This window comes from Bufo bufo, chromosome 5 (genome assembly GCF_905171765.1).
Source record: "Bufo bufo chromosome 5, aBufBuf1.1, whole genome shotgun sequence".
Lineage (NCBI taxonomy): Eukaryota > Metazoa > Chordata > Amphibia > Anura > Bufonidae > Bufo > Bufo bufo.
The window spans coordinates 355255088-355276076 of record NC_053393.1 but is presented as its reverse complement, the minus strand read 5'-3'; positions in this window follow the sequence as shown (position 1 = coordinate 355276076).

Below are 20989 nucleotides of genomic sequence, written 5' to 3'. Positions count from 1 at the left end.
CTCCTCCAAACATAGCGTTGATCCATGGGCCCAAACAGTTCTAATTTTGTTTCATCAGTCGCTATCCCAAAACTTTTGTGGTTTGTCCACATGACTTTTGGCATACTGCAGTCGACTCTTCTTATTCTTTGGAGACAGCAAGGGGGTGCGTCTGGGAGTTCTGGCATGGATGCCTTCATTACGCAGTGTGCGCCTTATTGTCTGAGCTGAAACTTCAGTGCCCACATCTGACAAATCTTTTTTCAGTTCCTCAGCTGTCACACGGGGACTTTTCTCCACTTTGCGCTTCAGGTAGGGCACAGCAGTCGAAGTCAGCATCTTCTTTCTGTCACGACCAGGTAGCGTTTCAACAGTGCTCTTTGCCTTGAATTTGCGAATGATGCTTCCTATGGTGTCTCTAGGTATGTTTAACATCTTTGCAATCTTCTTATAGCCATTTTCCTTCCTGTGAAGAGAAATCACCTCTTCTCTTGTCTTCCTGGACCATTCTCTTGACTTCACCATGTTTGTAAACACACCAGTAAATGTCTAGAAGGAGCTGAGTATCACAGTCCTTTTAAATCTGCCTAATTGGTGCTTATTATGCTTGATTGCTGCTCCTTGACATCCACAGGTGTTTTCAATACCTGATCGAAAACACTTGAATGAACCTCTGTTCTTAAGAGTGGTGGTCTTTAAGGGGTTGAATAATTGTGTCAGTGAAGAAATCACAAAAAAAACATTTAATACTGTACTACAAAAACAATTGATGTCATTTTAGTTGCATTTGGTTCTTTAAAAAGTCCTTGTAAGATTTCATTCTGAACACAATTACAAATGTACACTAAATTCCCTAACCCTTTACAGCATTGGGGATGTAATAATTTTGAACACAACTGTATTTCCTTCAATGTCTATTGAAAGTAATCGCTTATAAAAAATCGTCCCAATCAATGTTTCATCCGGATAATCGATCTTACAATGCATCCAATATAATCGTAAATCGAATATAACACTGGTAGGATATATAAGTGGTTTATGGCCTCTTGTTTGATGACCTCTTGTTTGATGACACACTTACATGAAAGATTTAAATCATCGGCACACCACTTTCCATTCAGTGTTTTAAATAGTCCCAGATAGTTTAGGAAAGCTCACTCTTACCTCCTGTAGTTCGAGGATACTTTCCTTGTAATAGTCCAGGTGGTGAACTGGAGACGCCGACATGCCCCCCCCCCCCCCCCACCTCACTCCTCGTGTGCTTTGATGATCGCACAATATATCGCGATGTGATGAGTGAGACTTTCGGGCAGTAAGTGAGATCACTTCGGCAGTAAGTCGATTCAATTTTTGAATATATCCAATGTTCGAATCATACAAATTTTCGAGTATTCAAGTTTGCATGGCCATGCAAATCCAGTTCATTCCAGCGGAGGCATTTTTCGAAGTGTCCAATATACCAGATGCGTTTCGGGGTGATTCCACACCCCTTCCTCAGTGGTCAAACCTTCAGATTTATACTTTTTACATTTATATAATTGAAGAACATTTTAGGATTAGTTTTGCTCCCTTTGGCAATTAATCTCTTGGTCTCTAGTTTGGCTGCTTTTATTTGTATTTTACATATTAAATTTTTTTCCTTATAGTTTTTCAGTGCTTCCTCACTACCCTCCTGTTTTAGTGATTTAATGTTTCTTTTTGTAATTTTTTGCTATCTTTACAGTTGTATTTATCCACATTGGTTTTTTCATGTGCCTTAACCTTTTATTCACATAAGGTATGTACCTCTCACAATTAGATTTAGGATGATTTTAAAAATATCCCATTTTGTGGCTGCATTTTTATTTTTGAGGACTTTTTCCCAGTTAGTTAGGCCTATGGCCTTTCTTAATTGGCTAAATTTAGCTTTTTTGAAGTTTGGTATGTTTGTTCCTCCCTGAAGAAACACTCTTTTGAATGACAATTGGAAGGTTATTACTTTATGGTCACTATTTCCCAGGTGTCCCCCAACCTGCACATCTGTTGTTCTGTCAGGTCTATTGGTTAATACTAAGTCCAGTATGGCTGTCCCTCTAGTCTTGTCCTGAACCAGTTGGGAAAGTAATTGTTCTTGGTTATTGCCAAGAACCTGTTTCCTTTATGAGATATACAGGTTTCAGTTTCCCAGTCTATATCTGGGTAGTTGAAGTCCCCCATAATAACAACCTCATTATGATCTGCCGCCTCGTCTATCTCATTTAGTAGAAGATTTTCTGTGGACTCTGGTATATTTGGTGGTTTATAATAAACCCCTATTAGTATTTTATTATAGATTTTTCTTCCATGTATTTCTACCCACAGTGACTCCATATGTTCATGTCCCTCACTTATATTTTCCCGGAGTGTGGGCTTTAGACAGGACTTTACATAAAGACAGACCCCTCCCCCTCTCTGTTTTTGGCGATCCTTTCTAAACAGACTGCAACCCTGTATGTTAACCGCCAAGTCATAGATATCATCCAGCTGTGTCTCAGTTATTCCCACTATGTTATAGTCCTCCTCACACATCACTAATTCCTCACACATCACTAATTCCCCAGTTTTATTAGTCAGGCTTCTGTATTTGTGTCTACTGCTTCCCAACTGTGCAATTCTGTTAATTGTAATGCTATTTTATTTAAATATGTGTTGATGATGCTTACAGTAATAGTTACTGGTAGAGTTGTTTCAAGATGCAATTGAATGTCACAGCAGGATATCTGCTACAAAATAATGTTTCTCTACCACACATTCAGTAAAAAAAAAATAATTGCGTTTTCTTATAGTTACATAATCAGCAATCATAAATGAAGCACAATAAAGGAAAATTAAATAAAAATAAATAAATAGATGTAACATTGCTTGGATAATAAAATCAGAAAGCTGATGTGTATTTTGAAAATGTTCTTTGGAAATATAAAATACACAGCATTTGTATCACACTCTAACCTATTAGCATATTCTTGTATTTCCTAGGTGACCCCAAAACCCACACAACAAACTTTGAAATTTGAAAGTAAAAGGGGTAGGGAAAGGAGGCAGGGAACCAGAGAAGAATTCTGAGAGTAAAAAAAAAAGAAGTTTTTTTTAGGTTGCTTGTGCTTTATTGCTTTGTATTTTTTGTGTCTTTTTTTTTAATACAGTACAAGCTCTAGAAATCACCTTTTGAATTAAACAGAATATGTAAAAACGAAATAAAGTATTAAAATAATGCAGATAAAATATAAAATATAAAATTGCGGCAAAGGACCTATTGACCTTACTGCCTGAGCTTTAGACAATTCTCAGTCACCCCCTGACATAAATAGCAATATTCTGTTCTGTGAATGGGAGAGTGCTTGCAAATGATGTTTTCCCTGATCTTTATGTCCACTTCTAAGAAAGAAGCCTTTACCTCTGTGAATAGGGTAATATTGGGTCCCTCAGCTAATTATTATTTCTCATCACAAACTGATCACTGCTTATAAGACCATTCCCACAATGTATTATAGTTGAGTATTATTATTATTGTAGAGAAGTATCTACCATAATATTTGGACTTTTGATTGGATTGCAGTCAGCCAAAATTATTAAAGTCAAGCTTCAAAAATAGGCTTTATTAGTCAGATAACAGGTCAAAACATGGATAATTTGTTTTATAAATTAGCACATGTCATAAATGTGTACATTTAAAGAGCTTGTGATAGAATGTAGTTGCTAAAACTCATTTTTGTCCTCCTAGTGATTTGATTGGTGACTTTTGACCCATTTCACATGTTTTTGACTATGCTTGTTTATGACTATTCACTCACCTGCCCTCTTTATCCTGTACTAAGTTATTTGTATTAAACACCAGTCTTAATCTTGACTACTTGATTGTTTGATGGATGCTCTCAGTTCGAGACAATAAATAAGCAATGTTCCAGGATTTTGATATTGATGTCCAATTCTCAGGAAAGATCATCAATATCAGATTAGTAGGTGTCAAACTCCCGACATCCCCATTGTTCAGCTATTTGAGGAGCCTGCTGCGTTCAATGAGTGCTTGGGCCACTTCGTAGGACATGCAATGTCACTTTCATCAGTTACATGGCCTAAGCGCAGTTCAGTTCTGCACAGACACTATCCAAAGGACGTTGCTGTACTTGGTAAGCTATGTGGAGGCCGTGGCTGCTGCTTCCTCAAACAGTTGATTGGCAGGGGTGTCGGGAGTCGGACCCCCATTGAGCTCATATTGATGACCTATCATGAGGATAGGCCATCAATATGAAAATATCAGATAAGCCCTTTAAAAATACTCAGATGTTCTTGCTACCATATAGAAATTTGGACTATTTTAAATTGTTGGACATCACAGCCCAGTCAAAACTTCTCCAAATAGAGGATATGATGACTATAACAAATAGGAACAAATTTCAGTGGGCTGCGGGGTCTACCATTATCAGAAGTTTTGAAAAATTCAATTCAGCAGCTTCACAGCACTTCATCAAGAAGTTCAATTCGTTACAAATTTCTTCGTCACAAATCGCTTTTCATTGTATGAAGCGGGCGCAACTATAGGGAACAGCGATCGCGCCGCCCCACGTAATTTCACCTTTCAGATACCGTGTTCAACGCGGGATGTGAGACTCACATTCAGGTTCTCTGGGGGTTAATCCGGGGTAAATTTTTTTTATATTATACTCATCTTATCCTCCGCTCACATCTTGATTGAAGAAAACCCACCAAAGGACCTGCGGCATGCGGAAAGACATCACCATGTGGTCACGCATCAATATATAGGTGCTTTATCTAGTTCACTTGCTGTGCCATTAATACTTAATCTGTTCTGTTATAGATAGACATATTGATTAATAGATAAGCAATTCTATTAGGCCCTGATTCACAAATTGGGGTAATACACATGTCTCATTCTACTGTTTGTGGCATGTCCACATTGATCTTTAGATAAGCAATTCCATTAGGCCCTGATTCACAAACTGGGGTGATACGCCTGTCTCATTGGCCCTCTAGGAAGTTGGACGTGGAACGCCTGGGGTCAAATAACTCTATTAGGGTTAAAACTAGATGGGCCGAATTTGCAGTATGGATCAAACCTGGCAGCTGGATTATAGCCATACAGGAGAAGTGTCATTGGTTATCGGAATTTTCCACACAAATCAGTCACCAACTGGACCCAAATTCATCATGGCTGATACATTCTTTTTGCAAAAAAATTTGTTTGCATCATTATTGTAATTGATTATGGCCCGAACTACAACGATATTGACAGACAAATCACTCCACCAACTGCACACATTCATCATTCATAGCTACCACATTCTGTTAAGGAAAAAAAAATTCTCTGTCACTCTGACAGCCATTACAAATTTTAAACAAATTCTATGTCACTGTGCAATCAAATTTTAGTCCATGCTGATCCCTCCATAGGGTCTGGGATCCCTCCATACTATGAAATTAAGTATTTTGCTTTCAACGTGTAATATGCTTAAAACCAGATGAGCCGAACTTGCTGGGTGGATCAAACCTGGCCACTGGATTATTGCCATACGGGAGGAGTGCGTTGGTTATAGGAATGAATCACACAAATCACTCCAGCAACTCGACCCACATTCATTGTAGCTAATATATTCTATTAGTCAGTGTTTGGTCAGTGTTTTGCATCAGTATTTGATCAGAATTTGTAAACCAAAAGCGGAAGTGGGTCCAAAATGGAGATAATATCCAAATATTAAAAAATGTTTTGGACCCACTCCTGCTTTTGGCTTACAATTACTGATCAAATACTGAGAAAATATTGACCACCTGAAATTGGCTTTATGGATGCTCAAAATGCAGGATTGTTTTTTTGTTTTGTTTTGTTTTGATGTTTTTTTCAGATGGATCAGAAGAACGGACACATAAACAGTGATGTTAACACAGCCTTACTGCCACTGCTGCTGCCCCCCACTTTTGACATGGTTACTGCAACTGCCACTACTGCCGCCACTGTCCCAACTCTGTCATGTGGCCACTATTGTCACGGTTACTGCCAATGCTGCTGCTGCCACTGTCCCCACTCTTTCATGGGGCCATTACTGCCACTGCTGCCACCGTCCCCACTCGGTCTTGGGGCCACTTCCACACGATAACTTAGACCTGACGCTTTTATTGACCTGTAATACTGATGCACAGTAATTTCACAGCTAGCAGAAGGGATTATCTATGAATCTTGGTGCCCTGCACAGTGATGGAGATGGCGGTAAATTACAACTGCCTGTAATACTGACAGCACAGTACCTACTAAATGGATTAACTATGTCTGTAGGTGCACTAGCTTGTAATGCACACGGCGATACCTTCTCCTTGCACTGTCCCTAGAGTTTAACTTCCAAACCTTCACACCAGTGGAATGCATATGATTAGGCAGTGGCCTGGTTAAGCCAGATTTATCGCGATTTGTGACAAATTCAGAACTTTGAATTTCTTGAAGAACTTTGCCGAATCGTCCACATCAAATTTCACTCATCTCTAGTTTTCGCATAATAGCTGTACTACTACCACACAGGTTGTAAAGTACAATAGCAACATGGTGCTTGTAAACCAATCTATCAATCTGTTCTGAAATAGCCAAAAGGTGTGTCTCAGATAGCAAGAGCAGGGTATAGCATACTGGGGAGTGACATGCCAACTGTGGAAAACTTGCAATTTTAATTCCGTTCAGGCCTCTGCTCATTAATTTCTGCAAAACACACATGGTGTCAAAATGCTCACTCCAGTGCTTGATAAAAAAAAACTTGAGGGATGTAGTTTCCAAAATGAGGTAACATAAGGTACCTCAGGGGCTCTGCAAATGTGATGTAGCGCCTAAAAACCATTTCAGCAAAATCTTTGTTCAAAATGCTAAATGGCAGTCCTTCCTTTCTGAGCCCTGCTGTGTGCCCATACAGCAGTTTACATCCACCTACCATATCAATTCAAGTAGTGTGGTATGAGTCTCAGATAGCACTAGCTGGGTAGAACATATTGGGCACTGTGGAAAACTTGCAATATTCATTTTGCACAGTCCATTGCGCATTTATTTCTGCAAAATACCAATGGCATCAAAATGCTAACTCTACCCGTTAATACTGTCAGGAGGATTTTCTAAAATGGGGTCACTTATAGGGGGTTCCATTTATTATCTCACCCCAGAGCCTCTACAGTTTTCAGAACAAGAAGCATAAATCACCACATTGGGCCTCAAATGCTCATGGTGCTCTTTTACTAATGAGCCCTGTTGAATGTCGAGGCAAAAGATTAGGGCCATATGAAGAGTATTTCTAAAACCAGGAAGTACAGCAAAATAATAGGAGGGTTTGCCCTACACATTGGTCTGTGCTGGGCACAACATATTGGGTGTCATAGTAGGAAACATTGAAGTCTTGAACTCACCCACACCACTGTCCCTACCCACTTGCATGACAGTCCCTTCCTGCCTTGGTGCTGGACCCTATGATGGAAAATGCAAATGGAGAAAATAATAAAAATAATGACAGACAGGCAAAACCAGCACTGGATTAGAATCCAAAAGCAATGTCGAAATAAGGCCAAACAAGAGAGATGCGTCAGAACTAGGGTTGAGCGAATCGACTTCGGATGTTTCATAAAACTTCGCTCTAATGCAATTTCCCGAACTTGGGTTCAGTTCCAATGGTACCATTTGGAACCGAACCCGAGTTCGGGAAATGTTTTTTTACAGTACAAATTAATTAAGTTTTTACGCAATGTCTCCCGAGACTTCGCGAAGCAATAACTTCGGCTCATCAGCGCCAATACATTATAAAACTGTACGGACCTCCTGCTCCATACAGTATTAAACAAAGTCTTTTGCGAATCGACTTCGGATGTTTCATCCGAAGTTGATTCGCTCATTCCTAGTCAGAATCAAGACAAGATACAAACACAGAGTCAAATATCAGATGGGGTCAGTGCCAGGAGGTAACGTCATTCAATAAACGGCAGTCAGGAGCAAGGTCAAGGACAATCTAAAAATCTGAGTACTTGAGATCCAAATAAAAGTACAATATATGCTAGGAAAACTGAGGCTTAGGAAAACCAATCCTAGGCACCTGTTGCCAGCAACTGCCTGTTTAAATCTCTCACTGGCAGACAGCATGTGACACTGATAGGCCGAGCAGCTCCCATATCAGTGGGGCTTGCTGCCATAGCAACAGAATGATGCCTGCAGCACTACCATGGTGTGACGTGACCTGCCACCAATTTTCAGTTTGCACCATCTGCTGTGCATTAACTGTCATAAAACACCTGTGGGGTCAAAATGCTCCCTGTATGCCTTGGTAAATTCTGTGTGGTGTGGTTTCAAAAATGGGGTCACTTCTATGAGGTTTGCAGTTGTCGACCAGTGCTAAATAAACCCCAAATACACATGGGGATTTTTCTCTTCTGAACCCTGCCATGTGCCCAAACAGAAGGTTAAGACCACATATGGGGTGTTGCCATATTCAGGAGAAAATGTGTAACAAATTGTGAAGTCCTTTTTCTCCTGCTACCCCTTGTGAAAATGAAACATTTGGGGCTAAAGCCACATTTCATTGGTAAAAATGTAATTTTTTATTTTCACGGCTAAATGAAATGCATCTAAATTCCATGAAATGTCTGTGGGGTCAAAGCACTCGCTACACCATAAATTCCTTGTGTGGTGTAGTTTCCAAAATGGGATAACTTTTTGGAGGTTTCCACTGTAGGGATACCTCAAGGCCTCTTCAAGTGCGAGATGATGTCTGGAAATCAATCCAGCAAAATCTGCCCTCCAAAAGCCATATGGTGCTCCTTCCCTTCTGACGCCTATCATACAGCATTTTATAACCACATATAGGGTGTAGAGATGTCCCGAACTATTGGCCGGCGAACAGTTCCCGGCGAATATAGCTTGTTCGCGTTCGCCGCGGCGGGCAAACATATGCGATGTTCGGTCTGCCCCCTATTCGTCATCAATGAGTAAACTTTGACCCTGTACCTCACAGTCAGCAGACACATTCCAGCCAATCAGCATCATACCCTTCCTCCCAGACCCTCCCACCTCCTGCACAGCATCCATTTTAGATTCATTCGGAAGCTGCATTCTTAGTGAGAGGAGGGACAGTGTAGCTGCTGCTGATTTAATAGAGAAATCGATAGCTAGGCTAGTGTATTCAGTGTCCACTACAGTTCTGAAAGACTCATCTGATCTCTGCTGTAAGGACAGCACCCCAAAAAGCCCTTTTTAGGGCTAGAACATCAGTCTGCTTTTTTAATTTTATTTCCTGTGTAATCTAATTGCAGTTTCCTGCCAGCGTGCCTGTCAGGCTCACAGCGTATACTGTGCCTACTTGCCCAGTGCCACCACTCATATCTGGTGTCACAGTAGCTTGCATTTAAAAAAAAAAAAACTTTTTTGACTGTAATATAATAGCAGTCAGTTGCCTGCACGCGCGTGTGTGTTTCATGCCCTGCGCTGCAAGTGCTTAGTGTCACCAGTGCAACTCATATCTGGTGTCACAGTAGATTACATTTAAAGAAAAACAACAATTTTGACTGTGAATAAATAGCAGTCAGTTGCCTTCACGCGCGTGTGTGTCTCGTGCCCTGCAAGTGCATAGTGTCACCAGCGCAACTCATATCTGGTGTCACAGTAGATTACATTTAAAGAAAAACAACAATTTTGACTGTGAATAAATAGCAGTCAGTAGCCTGCACGTGTTTGTGTGTTTAAGGCCCAGCTGCAAGTGCATAGTGTCACCAGCACAACTCATATTTGGTGTCACAATAGATTACATTGAAAGAAAAACAACAATTTTGACTGTGAATAAATAGCAGTCAGTAGCCTGCACGTGTTTGTATATTTAAGGCCCAGCTGCAAGTGCATAGTGTCACCAGCGCAACTCATATTTGGTGTCACAGTAGCTTGCACGCATAGTACAACTAAACTAATATAAAAAAAATGACAGGCAGAGGCAGGCCACCCCGCAGGGGCTGTCGTGGTCGTGGTGCTGTGATTCCCTTGGGCCCTAGAATAATGCCCAGTGTTCAGAGGCCACGTACCCTGAACTCGAAAAGTTCTGAGGACATAGTTGACTGGATAACACAGGACACCCAATCTTCTACAGCTTCCACTCGGAACCTTGACGCACCATCCTCCTCCAGCTCAGCTTCGGGCACCTCTTAAGTTACCACTCGCCTGCCTGCCGCCACCACCAACACTAGCACCACAGCCGCTTCACTTGATCTGTCAGAGGAGTTATTTACACATCAGTTGGAAGAAATGAGTGATGCGCAACCATTATTGCCAGAGGATGTAGATAACAGGGATATGTCTCTGTCAGGCAGCATTACACACATGGAGATACAGTGTGATGATGATGATGTTGTACCCGCTGCTGCTTCCTTTGCTGAGTTGTCAGATACAAGTGAAGCGGTTGATGATGACGATGTGTCCGTGGATGTCTCGTGGGTGCCCGCTCGAAGAGAAGAAGAACAGGGGGAAAGTTCAGATGGGGAGACAGAGAGGAGGAGGAGACGAGTTGGAAGCAGGGGGAGGTTGTCGCAAGGAGCTAGTGGCACAGTCAGACAGCATGCATAGGCACCCGGGGCCAGCCAGACAGCACGTCAATCAACGCATGCTGTTGCCACCACCAGAATGCCGTCATTGCAGAGCTCAGCAGTGTGGCATTTTTTGTGTGTGTCTGCCTCTGACAACAGCGATGCCATTTGCAACCTGTGCCAAAAGAAACGGAGTCATGGGAAGTCCAACACCAACCTAGGTACAACTGCTTTGCGAAGGCACATGATCGCACATCACAAACGCCTATGGGATCAACATATGAGTACAAGCAGCACACAAACTCAAAGCCGCCATCCTCCTCCTGGTCCAGCATCTTCAGCCACGTCAACCACTGCTGTCCTCCTTGCCCCCTCTCAACCATCCGCCACTCCGTCTCTCGACTTAAGCAGTTCCTGCTCATCTGCCCACAGTCAGGTGTCTGTCAAGGACATGTTTGAGCGTAAGAAGCCAATGTCACAAAGTCACCCCCTTGCCCGGCATCTGACAGCTGGCTTGTCTGAACTCTTAGCCCGTCAGCTTTTACCATACAAGCTTGTGGAGTTTGGCCTTACAAAAATTTGTAGCTATTGGGACACCGCAGTGGAAGGTACCCGGCCAAAATTTCTTTGCACAAAAGGCAATCCCCAACCTGTACTCGATTGTGCAAAAGGAAGTAATGGCATGTCTGGCACACAGTGTTGGGGCAAGGGTCCATCTGACCACTGATACCTGGTCTGCAAAGCACGGTCAGGGCAGGTATATCACCTACACTGCGCATTGGGTAAACCTGCTGACGGCTGCCAAGCATGGAATGCGTGGCTCTGCAGAAGAGTTGGTGACACCGCCACGACTTGCAGGCAGGCCTGCTGCCACCTCCTCTACTCCTCCTACTGCATCCTCTTCCATAACCTCCTCGGCTGAGTCCTCTTCTGCTGCTGCGTCTTGCTCCACATCAACGGCACCCCGCCCAGCTCCCCAGGGGCTATTCCACATCCCGGATACGACAGTGTCACGCCGTCTTGGGGTTGACTTGCCTGAAAGCAGAGAGTCACACCAGACCAGCACTCCTGTCCGCCCTGAACGCACAGGTGGATCAGTGGCTGACTCCGCACCAACTGGAGATCGGCAAAGTGGTGTGTGACAACGGAAGCAATTTGTTGGCGGCATTGAATTTGGGCAAGTTGACACATGTGCCGTGCATGGCACATGTGTGTAATCTGATCGTACAACGCTTTGTGCATAAGTACCCAGGCTTACAGGACGTCCTGAAGCAGGCCAGGAAGGTGTGTGTCCATTTCAGCCGTTCCTACACGGCCATGGCGCACTTTTCAGATATCCAGCGGCGAAACAACATGCCAGTGAGGCGCTTGATTTGCGACAGCCCGACACGTTGGAATTCAACACTCCTATTGTCCGACCGCCTGCTCCAACAAGAAAAAGCCGTCAACGAGTATTTGTATGACCGGGGTGTTAGGACAGCCTCTGCGGAGCTGGTAATTTTTTTGCCACGTTACTGGACACTCATGCGCAATGCCTGTAGGCTCATGCGACCTTTTGAGGAGGTGACAAACCTAGTCAGTCGCACCGAAGGCACCATCTGCGACATCATCCCATTTGTTTTCTTCCTGTAAAGTAAAAAAAGGGGGTCAGTCAGCACATCCCATAGCACCGCATTATTGCAAATGCTATACCAGCAAGTTAGAGATATTTGGCAAATCATTTTGTACAAAATTATCTGAGCCCGTCTGCCGAACGTCAAGGCAATCTCTAGTTAGACGGGTTCCTAACACTATATACCTGTTATGTGCCATGGCGGCTAACATACAATTCAGAAGGTGTAGGTTCCACTCACATGCTGGGCCCACCTGAATTTCTGTCATTTTCGGTGCCAAAATGGCCTTCATTGAATCCAGGGAAGACATGAACCAGCATGCACGCTGGGCCCACTCCACACCACCCCCGGCGCCACATGGTCACCAAGGACTGCAATGAGAGTCCACACACTATCTCTCTCCTGGTGCCATGTGGTTTCAGTGAGTGAGGGGGAGTGGGCCAAGCTATATACTAACACTAATTAAAATCAACCTGTGAGACAAACGAGCTGGTCAGGAGTGCACGACTGGAGAGGCAGCCACGCCTCCAGCAAACTGTGAAGTAAAAAAAGGGGGTCAGTCAGCACATCCCATAGCACCGCATTATTGCAAATGCTATACCAGCAAGTTAGAGATATTTGGCAAATCATTTTGTACAAAATTATCTGAGCCCGTCTGCCGAACGTCAAGGCAATCTCTAGTTAGACGGGTTCCTAACACTATATACCTGTTATGTGCCATGGCGGCTAACATACAATTCAGAAGGTGTAGGTTCCACTCACATGCTGGGCCCACCTGAATTTCTGTCATTTTCGGTGCCAAAATGGCCTCCATTGAATCCAGGAAAGACATGAACCAGCATGCACGCTGGGCCTACTCCACACCACCCCCGGCGCCACATGGTCACCAAGGACTGCAATGAGAGTCCACACACTATCTCTCTCCTGGTGCCATGTGGTTTCAGTGAGTGAGGGGGAGTGGGCCAAGCTATATACTAACACTAATTAAAATCAACCTGTGAGACAAACGAGCTGGTCAGGAGTGCACGACTTTTCTTCCTGTAGCGTGCCCTGCGAAGAGTGCTGGATCAGGCCGTAGATGAGCGTGAAGAGGAAGAGTTGTGGTCACCATCACCACAGGAAAACAGCCTTATCAGCATCGCTTGCTGGACCTGCGGCAACGCTGGAAGAGGAGTGTGAGGAAGAGGAGTCAGAGGAGGAATGTGGCTTTGAGGAGGAGGAGGACGACCAACCACAGCAGGCATCCCAGGGTGCTCGTTTTCACCTATCTGGTACCCCTGGTGTTGTACGTGGCTGGGGGGAAGAACATACCTTCAGTGAGATCACTGAGGACGAGGAACGGCACATGAGTAGCTCGGCATCCAACCTTGTGCAAATGGGGTCTTTCATGCTGTCGTGCCTGTTGAGGGACCCTCGTATAAAAAGGCTGAAGGAGAACGACCTTGTGGCGAAACCAACCTCGCCACTGGGTTTTGGAGAGGCCTGGCTACCAGCCTCTTGCCTCAGGATTATGGCCCATACTAACTTTAAAGGAGAAGACAGACACAGCTTAAATCTGTCTTTGGAATGGTATTTTGTTATGTGAGGGTACCCAGATAGCTAATTTTATTGTATTTGTGTATTCTGAGTGTCATTTACCTAATGATATGCACTCAGACTTGAGCTATCTGGGGCTATGTTAAATGTCTGTGTTTGCTGTGGGGGTGTGACATTGTGTGTTTGGGTGGTGATTTCTGTCCTGTTGTCTCCACATGTGTATTGGCGATTTCCCTTTGTCCTCAAAGAGATAATTGAATTGCTCCTCGGGTGTCTCCAGGGCAGAGAGGAGGAAACCATGATGCATTGTGGGGATGTGTTGTGTCTGTGTATCCTGAGTGCTACATATCTGTCCTGTGTCAGAGTCTTCCTTCTGGTCCCCTAGGGGCGTGTCCACCAGATGGGGACCTGCATAAATACGGGCGGGTAGCCCTCAATAAAGTGTTCCTGTTTTATACCTTCATGAAGTCTTGGCTCATGTTTGGGGGATGGAATAACTACACTCTTGGGGATTGCTATATCACAATACTCCCCTGAGTATAAACTCTTGTAAGAGCTTGCTCCTGGTTCCTGTCTCTGGAATTAGGAGAGGTTCACCCACTGGAGCCTTGTCGTAGGTCCAGGGTGGGTAGGAGACGGCGAGACCTCCACCAAGCTTCGGCGGTTCGTGGGGTCTGCAGTGCTGACGGTGTCAAGTGGAGTGCTTGGAGTCCTGTGGAAGCACTAGGAGCATCTATCGACGGAGGTACCCAGTCAGGGTGCTAGGCGTTCCGTTACAGACCTGTACTGGGTGGCCACACTACTAGACCCCCGGTATAAGCAGAAAGTGCCTGAAATGTTACCGAATTACCGCATATCGGAAAGGATGCAGCAGTTCCAAAATAAGGACCTTCAGTGCAGCAGGAGGTATTGTCACTGAGAAGAGAAGTCGCCTAGGTCAAAAAAGTCTAGATTACCTAACCTTTATTAAGATGAATGAGGCATGGATCCCGAAGGGAGTGACAGTGGGCAATACATTCGACTAAAAAAGGCCTGATGAGATGAGCTGCCTTGGGCTAAAAATGGTCCACACGCTGCTGTATTTTATCTCTGAATGCCGGATGACTTGCATGACTTATCCACCACCAACTAGGGTTCAAGCCGCAATGTTTTAGGGCACTTTCTGCCTGGGAAACATAAATTTTTCTGACAATACCTAATTTTTCAGGCATGTGTACATGCCTAATTTTTCTGGCCTCTGGTGCTGCACTGTGGCTGCAAAAACAAAACAAAAAAAAAGTCACATACATGTGTCAATTCCCCTTCGTGATCGTTACCTTTTTGTGGTGAAGGGGCTTGCGTATCACAATGAAGCGACCACCTCTATGAGTGTGTTGGCAATGGCAATGTTGGCACACCCCAGATGATAAGGTCGTTGCTTCATTGTGAACAGACCAAAAGCGATCGGCTGGATAATTTTGCATAAAAAAAACATTAATTTTCTTTGTGATCATCTAAGGTAATCATTAAAGCCTACTAGGCCAACAATGGGCCCACACTGCAGAATCATTGTTTTCTGGGTCACTTAAATGTCACTGAACTACCTCAGCACGACCATAGGCTTTGAAAAACCCCCATCGCCTGCAATCTCCCAAACGTGCGCACGAGCACAGTCATCACTACACCAAGATTGACGCATAGAGGAATAAAATTTATGTCATGAGTGTGTCAACTATTGACAACTCTTTGCGGTTGTCTAAAATCTATTCCATACACGTCCCCTGATAGGGGACGTAACAGGGATTAAACTGATAGGAATAGTACTACTTAACACACAACTCCTATCTGTTGGCACAGTAGATTGCACGCGCAGTGCCCCAAATTGGAAGTGGGAGGACCGACCAAGCATCTTTTTCCATCTCCCGGTTCCTAAAATCTTTTCCATATACACATCCCCTGATAGGGGACGTAACAGGGATTAAACTGATAGAAATAGTACTAGTTAACACACCACTCCTATCTGGTGGCACAGTAGATTGCAAGCACAGTGCCCCAAATTGGATGTAGGAGGACCGACCAAGCATCTTTTTCCATCTCCCGGTTCCTAAAATCTATTCCATATACACGTCCCCTGATAGGGGACGTAACAGGGATTAAACTGATAGGAATAGTACTACTTAACACACCTTATAAGAATAATAATAATAATAATACTAGTGGACGTAACAGGGATTAAACTGATATGAATAGTACTACTTAACACACCTTATAATAATAATAATAATAATACTAGTGGATGTAACAGGGATTAAACTGATAGGAATAGTACTACTTAACACACCACTCCTATCTGGTGGCACAGTAGATTGCACGCGCAGTGCCCCAAATTGGAAGTAGGAGGACCGACCAAGCATCTTTTTTCCATCTCCTGGTTCCTAAAATCTATTCCATATACACGTCCCCTGATAGGCGACGTAACAGGGATTAAACTGATAGGAATAGTACTACTTAACACACCTTATAATAATGCAGAGAGAGGAGTCTGAAGAAGAGAAGTCAGAGGAGAAAGGTGGCTTTGAGGAGGTGGAAGACCAAACACAGCAGGCGTCCCCGGGGGCTTGTTGTCACCTTTCGGAGACCCTTGGTGTTGTACGTGGCTGGGTGGAGGAAGAGACCTTCAATGACGTCAGTGAGGACAAGGAACGGGACATGGCTAGCTTGGTATCCAACCTTGTGCAAATGGGGAGTTTGCGGTTGTGCAAATGGACTGTTTGCGGTTGTTTGCGGTGCGTTAAACGGGGAGTTTGGTCTGTTACTGTGAAGCGTGCGTAACCCTTACACTACCTGATCGATACAACATCATACCTGATGTTTTAAAGCACGTTATTCCAAACAATTTAGGAATGTTAGGTGATTTATGCTCTTTATGGATTTAAACCCGACTCTGCTTCAACTACGTAATTTTCCATGGGAGTTTTGCCATGGATCCCCCTCCGGCATGCCACAGTCCAGGTGTTAGTCTCCTTGAAACAACTTTTCCATCACTATTGTGGCCAGAAAGAGTCCCTGTGGGTTTTAAAATTCGCCTGCCTATTGAAGTCTATGGCGGTTCACCCGTTCGCGAACATTTGCAAAAATTCGCGTTCTCCGTTCGCAAAAGGAAAATTTTATGTTCGCGATATCTCTAATAGGGTGTTGTCATACTGAGAAGAAAATATGTAACAAATTGTGCGCTGCTTTTTCTCCTTTTACCCATTAAGAATTTTGGAGCGTATACAACATTTTATTAGAAAAAATTAAATTTTTCATTTTCACACCCAAGTATTTCTACATTCTGTAAAACACTCGATAAATTCTTTGTGGGTTGTAGTTTCCAAAATTAGGTTACTTTTTGGAGGAGAAATATTTAAGCAAAATTTGCCTTCCAAAAACTATATGGCACTGCTTCCCTTCTGAGTCCTGTGATGTGCCCAAACAGCAGTTTACAACCACATATTGGGTGTTTATGTAAACTGCAGAATCAGAACAATAAATATTGAGGCTTGTCTTGCTGTTAACCTTTGTTGTGTTAGTGGAAAAATGGATGAATTAGAAAAATCTACAAAAAATGACATTTTAAAATTTCATCTCCATTTTGCTTTAATTCTTGTGGAACAACGTTTGTAAAAAATTAGTTTTGAATAATTTGTGGGGTATACTTTCTAAAATGGGGTTATTTATGGGTGGTTTCTATTATGTCAGCCCCGCAATTTGAAAAATTGCTTCTACAGCTCTAAGCCTTCGAACATCCTAAAAAACTAAAATTGCATTTACAAAATGATGCCAACATAAAGTAGACATATTGTGTATGTTAATAACTATTTATAATATAATATTATCATTTATAATAAATTACAATAAATAAAAAAACATATTGACTCAAATTTACCACTAACATGAAGTACAATGTGTCACGAGAAAATAGTCTCAGAATGGCTTGGATAAGTAAAAGCATTTCAGAGTTATCACATAAAGTGATATATCAGATTTGCAAAAATAAGCTGTCAGGAAGGCAAAAAAAAACGTTGTCAGAAAGGGGTTAAAAATGCATCAAAACAATCATTTGGACCTAGAGCTCACGAACACAAGTTTACACATACAAACATCTTAAATGTAATATAGTACAGTATGTAAATCTCATATATACCACATGCATATATCTCAACAAGAGCTTGTGCTCTTAAAAACACTGGAATAAAGACAATGTAAAATATGGTTATCATCCATATATGTATTAAAACTGTACACTGTAATCGCTTCTAGGTTACAAAAATCTGCAGCACAAAATCATGTAATTAATACATACAACTACATGCAACTTTAGACAAAAATTTGAAATTGTGACTAAAATGCGAACTCTACCAGATGCGTACACTTATCATACATGTCCACAAATTTTGCAGGCAAGTATTGAGAATTATGTAGTATTTAATTTTCCATCCGCCTAGACAAAGAGTCATTTAGGGATGAGCGAATTTCATATTTTGAAGTTCGTGTGCGGGTTCGTGTTGTGGTATTTACTGAATTGCGTTATGGATTCCGTTACCACGGACCATAACGCAATTCCATGACGGAATGCATAACGGATTGCCTTTAGAGTCATAATAGAAGTCTATGGCCTGCATAACGGAGTCCTGGAGTCCTCTCCTGCATAACCTAAACCAAATGGATCAGTTTTGCAGCCCATAGACTTCTATTATGATGGAATGAATAACGGAATGCCTCTAAAGGCATTTTGTTATGCATTCCATCATGGAATTGCGTTATGGTCCGTGGTAACGGAATCCACAACACAATTCAGTAAATACCACAACACGAATCGGCACACGAACTTCAAAATATGAAATTCGATCAACCCTAGAGTCATCGTCGACAAGTGTCTAGCAGTTAAACATGGCATGGATCTAACTAATGTCTCTTTTCTCTTCATACAGGTACAGTATACAGTAATTTCAGTCCTCACCGTATAAATATGCATTATTTTTATTTTTTTATTTACTAAGAGGTCAATAAAGTATTGATTAAGTCAGAGAAATGCTTGTTATTCTTCTGATAACCCATTCCTTCTTACTTATAGTTATCTTCACTAGGAAGAAAAGAGCAGACTACTGAATGATCTAATCAGAAAATATATAAATATATTCAGCTGTGCCTGCACCCAGCAACTGACCTTTCCAATACTTCCAGAATAATACTGAGCTTCCCCCTCCTTCTGTTTTACAAAGACATAAAAGGGTCAGGATGATTTAGTTCAGTATAACCTTCTACAATATGAATGAAAATGCATGAGTCTTGGATGGCTGAGAGACTGATTTTCCAGGTTAATGCACACTGTACTCTTGTATGCAATACTTAAGAGAACATAAAAAAAAAAGATCACAGTCAAGAGAAGCTCTTAGAATTTACAGAATAGAAAACACGATAAAAAATATTTACGCAAATCATGCAAGTAATATTAGTAATATACACTGCTCAAAAAAATAAAGGGAACACAAAAATAACACATCCTAGATCTGAATTAATTAAATATTCTTCTGAAATACTTTGTTCTTCACATAGTTGAATGTGCTGACAACAAAATCACACAAAAAAAATATTTTTTAACCCATGGAGGTCTGGATTTGGAGTCACCCTCAAAATTAAAGTGGAAAAACACACTACAGGCTGATCCAACTTTGATGTAATGTCCTTAAAACAAGTCAAAATGAGGTTCAGTAGTGTGTGTGGCCTCCACGTGCCTGTATGACCTCCCTACAACGCCTGTGCATGCTCCTGATGAGGTGGCGGGTGGTCTCCTGAGGGATCTCCTCCCAGACCTGGACTAAAGCATCTGCCAACTCCTGGACAGTCTGTGGTGCAACGTGACGTTGGTGGATAGAGCGAGACGTGATGTCCCAGATGTGCTCAATTGGATTCAGGTCTGGGGAACGGGCGGGCCAGTCCATAGCATCAATGCCTTCGTCTTGCAGGAACTGCTGACACACTCCAGCCACATAAGGTCTAGCATTGTCTTGCATTAGGAGGAACCCAGGGCCAACCGCACCAGCTTATGGTCTCACAAGGGGTCTGAGGATCTCATCTCGGTACCTAATGGCAGTCAGGCTACCTCTGGCGAGCACATGGAGGGCTGTGCGGCCCTCCAAAGAAATGCCACACCATTACTGACCCAATGCCAAACCGGTCATGCTGGAGGATGTTGCAGGCAGCAGAACGTTCTCCACGGCGTCTCCAGACTCTGTCACGTCTGTCACATGTGCTCAGTGTGAACCTGCTTTCATCTGTGAAGAGCACAGGGCGCCAGTGGCGAATTTGCCAATCTTGGTGTTTTCTGGCAAATGCCAAACGTCCTGCACGGTGTTGGGCTATAAGCACAACCCCCACCTGTGGACGTCGGGCCCTCATATCACCCTCATGGAGTCTGTTTCTGACCGTTTGAGCAGACACATGCACATTTGTGGCCTGCTGGAGATCATTTTGCAGGGCTTTGGCAGTGCTCCTCCTGTTCCTCCTTGCACAAAAGCGGAGGTAGTGGTCCTGCTGCTGGGTTGTTGCCCTCCTACGGCCTCCTCCACGTCTCCTGATGTACTGGCCTGTCTCCTGGTAGCGCCTCCATGCTCTTGACACTACGCTGACAGACACAGCAAACCTTCTTGCCACAGCTCGCATTGATGTGCCATCCTGGATAAGCTGCACTACCTGAGCCACTTGTGTGGGTTGTAGACTCCGTCTCATGCTACCATTAAAGTGAAAGCACCGGCAGCATTCAAAAGTGACAAAAACATCAGCCAGGAAGCATAGGAACTGAGAAGTGGTCAGGTCACCACCTGAAGAACCACTCCTTTATTGGGGGGGTCTTGCTAATTGCCTATAATTTCCACCTGTTGTCTATCCCATTTGCACAACAGCATATGAAATTGATTGTCACTCAGTGTTGCTTCCTAAGTGGACAGTTTGATTTCACAGAAGTGTGATTGACTTTGAGTTACATTGTGTTGTTTAAGTGTTCCCTTTATTTTTTTGAGCAGTGTATTTCACAGCATAGAGCCAATAAATTAGTGACACTTTTTAATTGGTGATAGATGTATCAGGCCTTTTTGTGTTATGCTATATTTTTTTAGTTACCATTTTGGGGTACATGTGTGTTATTTTTTAATTTATACTATTTTATGAGTAAAACGGTTATTCCGCCATATATACACAGTCGTGTCACACTAATCTGACCACTTCCTACATTTAAGATCGGCATCACATAGCTCATGAAGTCATATGTTGTGAGCTGGCTTAGT